The sequence below is a fragment of the Lynx rufus genome, unplaced genomic scaffold (assembly GCF_022079265.1).
Source record: "Lynx rufus isolate CCGP_SWC_20201006 ecotype Redwood Valley unplaced genomic scaffold, mLynRuf1.p SCAF_7, whole genome shotgun sequence".
Classification (NCBI taxonomy): domain Eukaryota; kingdom Metazoa; phylum Chordata; class Mammalia; order Carnivora; family Felidae; genus Lynx; species Lynx rufus.
This window is the reverse complement of record NW_025814889.1, coordinates 54,751,631-54,757,630: the sequence shown is the minus strand read 5'-3', so window position 1 is coordinate 54,757,630 and position 6,000 is coordinate 54,751,631.

The following is a 6,000-nucleotide window of genomic DNA, read 5'->3' as shown; positions in this document are numbered from 1 at the left end:
CTGCACCAATTTACGTTCCCAATAACAGTGTACAAGTGTTCCTTTTTCTCCACTTCCTCTCCAACACTTTTTATTTGTGTTTTGATTTTAGCCATTCTGACGGTATAAAGTGATATTTCATTGTAGTTTTAATTTACATTTCCCTGATGATTAGTGATGCTGAGCATATTTTCGTATGTCTGTCGGCCATCTGTTTGTCTTCTTTCCAAAAATTTCTATTTAATTCTTCTTCCCGGTTTAAAATTGGCTTGTGTGTGTGTGTGTGTCTGTGTGTGTGTGCATGTATGTATATGTACAAATACAAACAATGGGATACTACTTAGCCATAAAAAAACATGAAATCTTTCCATTTGTAACAACATGAATGGACATACAGTATATAAGTGTAAGTGAAATGTTAGTCTGAGAAAGACAAATGCTATATGATTTAACTTTTATATGGAATTTAAGATATAAAACAAACAAACAGACAAAAAAGAGAGACAAGCAAGTAAAAAAAATCCAAGACTCTTAAACACAATGAACAAACTGGTGGTTGCCAAAGTGGAGGTGGGTAGGAAAATGGGTGAAATATATAAAGGGAATTAAGAGTGCACTTATCTTGATGCTCCTGAGAAATGTGTGGAAGTGTTGGATCATTATATAGTACACCTAGAGTAATATAATGACACTGTACCTTAACTATTCTTCAATAAGAAAGAGAAAAAGATGAAATAAAAAGATGAAATATGAACTGTGCCCTTAAGGAGCTTATATTCTAGTACAGGAGGGAAAGCATAGCTGTAACACAAAAGAGTGTGGTATCATAAGTAATATACAAATAAAGTGCCTTGGGAATTCAGAGTGGAGGTTGATCTTTTGTGGCTGGCACAGTGGTGAGGTTTGATTGGTGAAATCAGAAGACTTTGTAGAGGAATGGCATTTAAATTGGCTCTCTCCAAGAAAAGATAGGATTTTGCTACATGTGGGCAGCAGGGAGAGATTGTAGACACAGAGAACAACACTAGGAAAAGCCCAGAAAAATGAAGCAGTATTCAGAACACACTGAACAGGCTGTTAGCTTGAGCCTTGCTGTGAAGGGGGGGTGGGCAACAGAATGCACACAGGTGGATTGGAGCCAGCGCTTTCCTCTGAGAAGAAAGGATTTTGGCTGTGAACCCACTACATACGCTGAAAATCCATGGTGTTGGTTCATCTACTTGGCAATATCTGTATTCTTGGACTTTAAATTTCTGTACTATTGTCTGCTTTGGTCCACCTGCTCAGAAAGTGCAGATCTGAGACCCAAGTATCCTGGGTTCTGGTCTTGTTTCTACCACTAGCCTAGCATGTGACCTTGAGCAAGCTGCTCAGTGCCCTCAATACTCTGCTTATTTATCTGTAATATGAGAGGTCAATTTTTTTTACTTAAAAAAGTCTAGGATTTCCTCTGGTTATTCTGTCCTGTTATTCTCTCAGCCAGGTCTCTCTACTGAATGCAATCTGAACCTACATCCTGCCCGCTTTTCACTACAGCCTATTGTTGAAGCTACAAATGTCCAATAAATAACACCCCATTTCCCTCTCCTATGTTTGGAACCAATTGATAATCAAGACAGAGACAGATGATCAAACCATCAGCTTTAGATCTGCAACCTAATTGGCTTGCCAATCGCACATCACTAAATTAGATAGACTTATTCCTCATCACAAGTTGTGCTGAGCACCCCCTGCCTCCCATCACAGGAGAGAGCCTGATTTTTCTTAAATTTTCTCCAGTATGAGCAAGTTGGAATACATGTGTCCTGTGAGCAGATTGGTTCTGGATAAAAAAAGGAGTCCTCCAAAAACGCGGAAGCCCTTGAAGCGAGCATGTCTCTTTGACTCACTAATTAAAGTCACAGTAAAGAGTGGGTGTAGGAAGGACTGGATTAGTACTGGATTAGTACTAATTAGGACTGTATTAGTACTGGATTAGTACTCTGCTCAGTGGTGCTCAAACTTTATTGGGTGCCACCTCCCTTGGAGGACTTGTGGAAACACAGATTGCTGAACCCTGCCCCCATCATTTGGAATTCAGTAACTCTGGGTGGGGTCCAGGGCTTGTCCTTCAATCAAGTTCCCAGGTAAGGATGAGACTGCTGGTCCAGGGACCCCACTTTAAAAGCCAAAGCTCCAGTTGAAGGCCCTCCACAGGTAAAAATTAAAGGAGGGAAATGAAAGGGCCCTTGTAACACTTTCTTTCTTTCTTTCTTTCTTTCTTTCTTTCTTTCTTTCTTTCTTTCTTTCTTTCTAGTGTTTATTTTTGAGAGAGAGAAAGACACAGAGCATGAGCGGGGAAAGGGGCAGAGAGACAGGGAGACAAAGAATCCAAAGCAGGCTCCAGGCTCTGTGCCCAACTTGGGGCTTGAACTCACAAACCACAAGATTATGACCTGAGTCAAATTTCGGATGCTTAACCAATTGAAACACCCAGGCACCCTATCACTTGCCTTCTTTAAATGAAAGATTTAGATTAAAATATCATGGTTAATCCTTTCACAGTGGGGAAATCAGTGAATCATTTAACAATATATATGTATATCAAATCACCACAATGTATACTTTAAATATCTTTCAATTTTATATGGCAAGTGTACCTCAATAAAGCTGAAATTAAAAAAAAATACTATAGTTATTTGTATATTTTTTCATTTTGTTTCCTGATTATAGACTATATGTAAGGAGTATATCTTGTTCATTCCCCCAGAGCATCTACATGGGGACCAGGCACATAATGAGCATTTAATAAATTCATGTTAAATTGAATTGAGCCTTACACATTTTGTTTTTTTGGCACAGAAAATTCCCCTTCCTTTCAGGCTAGCACTGTGCTACTTACTTCTTTAAAATTATCTTCTGGGAGGGGCGCCTGAGTGGCTCAGTCGGTTAAGCTTCTGACTTCAGCTCAGGTCCTGATCTCAGGGTTTGTTCCAGCCCCATGTCAGGCTCTGTGCCAACAGCTCAGAGCCTGGAGCCTCCTTTGGTTTCTGTGTCTCCATCTCTCTCTGCCCTCCCCTGCTCATGCTCTGTCTCTCTCTCTCTAAAAAATAAATAAACATTTTAAATAAATAAATAAATAAAATTATCTTCTGGGAGACTTCCTTGACAAACAGCATTTCTCTCCATCTGGAACTATATCTAGAAATGTATCCAGATCTGCACCCAGCATCTAGACCTGTTCCCAGGCACTTGTAGTTTTGCCTTTGGGGCTATTTCTGAGTTTGGTGATTATACTGTCTCTTCTGTCACAGTGGAATCTTGCACAGGGCAAGGAATATTTTCTCCCCTTTCTCTAGATCCAACAGTAAGAACAGTGTTGTTCATTCAAAGAGCAATAAGGAAAGTACAGCTCTGGGGCAGGAGAATGCCTGAAACGCGCTCCCCTGGTCCCAGTCCGTCTATTCCCAAGGGATCTGGGGTGGGGCCAGAAGTAGTGAAATTGGCAGAAGGCCCAACTAGCTCTAGTTGCCTCCAGGGGATCCCTGAAGATGAGACTGGGTCCAGTGTGGGCATAACAGGCTTTCTTGAAGGAGAGATTTATGGTTGGCATAGGAAGGCCAGTTTTTATCTATTGTATTTATGTATGGGGCCTGCCCTGGGAGTGAGGAATAAGAAACTAATTTCTTACTTTAGAATTTATCATTTTCTCAACCGAGTAGGTGATTCCAGGGAAGCCTGCTAGAGGCAGGATTACCATATACTTACCAACTCCTTTACATGCTTTTTTGTTTGTTTGTTTGTCTGTTAATTTTCTGGGTTTTTTAATTTACTTTTTTATTTTTTTTTAATTTACATGCTTTTTTGAGACTGGTGCAAAAATCTTGTGAGAGAATCTAAGATTATTTAGGAAGAGAGAATTTATACCCCAAATGGGGAGAAAAACAGATGAAAATAGAAGGAATTAGAAACTGGACAGGGATGGAGACATCATTACTTTGGAAGGGAAGGTAGGAGTAGAAACTGAGAAAGAGGTATCGATCAAGAGACACTTTCTGTTGGAGGATGCCTATGGAGAAAATTGGCAAATAAAAGAGGGTCAGGTGAATTGGAAAATAAAAGGGACAGTAATTCTATGCTACAGGCACCTTTAAGAGTCATGAAAGAATAAGAATATTGTGCGGGATGTGTGTTTTCACACATGAAGGGTGTTTATGAGTTAGGTTTGTATTGTGTATTGTGCCATGGAGCAAGATTCCTAAATCAGGAAGGGCTAAGATATGATTATCATACCATCTGGAGGACAGACAGACAGAAGGGTGTGGACAGACAGACTCTTTTGGGGAGACAGTTGTAGCACCTTCTACAGTCATCTAGATCTTTCTCTTCAAAGAATGGTCCATGGGCCAGCAACGTGGGTGTCACCTGGGAGCTTCATAGAAATGCAGAATCTCAGACCTCAACCCAGAGCGACTAAGTCAGAATGTGTGCTTTTAACAGGCTCCCAAGTGATTTGTATGCTCTTTGGGGTGTGAGAAGCACAGGCCTTAGATAATCGATGATAGGTGTGTGGCCTCAGAGGAGCACTCAGGAAGGTTTGAAAACTTTGGAATTGGGAGCACAAGAGGAGACACCTAGGCCAGGGAAATTTAATTTGGGGAAGAGGGAGAAATGTGGGCCCTGGCTGCCCTCCTGTCTCCTGGCCTCCCACAACAGTCACTATGCCAGGGTTTGGCACTATGCCCACTTTGGGAAAATCTCTGCTGTGCCCATGCTGGAGCGTGACTGGACCTCAGGGGCTACCTAGGGGCAAGCATTGCATGGGTCCACTGCTGCCAATTCTGTTACACCACTACTTTATGTGATGGCCTGAAAGTGTCTGTGGAGGTCATATCAGTCATGCCCAGCCTCAGCTTGTACTGTCCCTTAATGAAATGAGTGATAAGGCGATGATACTGATTGAAGAGACTATGGAGGTTGGGGGGATTGAAATAGGAGTTCTTAACTTACTGTCATAGAAATTAGGATCCTTTCATCTTTCAAAAGTTTAAGGAGAGACCAGATGATTGTGTAAGTGGCATACCCTGGTAACAACCAAATTAATGCTTTTTAAGGGATCTTTTGATGATTTTTAATGAGTTAATAACAAAATATATGAGAACATAATTCCAGACCCCTGGACTGATAAGCAATGTAATAATGTTACCAGGGGTCATTTGAGAATTTTCTTCAGCCTTTGAGGGTCTGTGTACCTCATTCACAATCAGAATGAGTGATAGAGAGACCAATATTGAAGGAAAATAGATTGAGATTGAACATAAGGAAGAATTTTCTGAGATTAGATGGTAATGGGGGGAGATGGGAGGGTGCAGTATCTTTGGCCGAGGACATGGCTGCCTCACTTGGCTTTGGAATACTAAGATGGGCTCCTACCTAGAAACAGGGAAGTCTAAAAAATGAACTATTGAATTTTTTTTATCCCAAGAAATCTTCAGTCAACTCTCAAAATAAAAGGCTGAGGTGGATATGTGGTGTATGTAAGGTGGTGAGGTATGGAGATGAGTGGCAGAAGGAAAAAAAAATCTTTTTAGAGCATTGAAATCTGCTAACAATTTTATTTTTAAAAAAAAATTTTTAACGTTTTATTTATTTTTGAGACAGGGAGAGACAGAGCATGAACGGGGGAGGGTCAGAGAGAGAGGGAGACACAGAATCTGAACAGGCTCCAGGTTCTGAGCAGTCAGCACAGAGCCCAATGCGGGGCTCGAACTCACAGACAGTGAGATCGTGACCTGAGCCAAAGTTGAATGCTTAACCGACTGAGCTACCCAGGTGCCCTTGAAATCTGCTAACAATTTTAAAATAGGTCTTGGACTTAGGGGAATAAATTGTATGTTAGGATTGAAATAAGAGCTTTAGGTTTCCATGTACTTCTCTCTCCATGTATTTATCTTGTCTCATTGATGAGATTTGAAAACCTCTTAAGGGAAAAGAAAAACTTTTTTATGTATTACTTCTTTATATCTCCAATGCCCCCAAAAT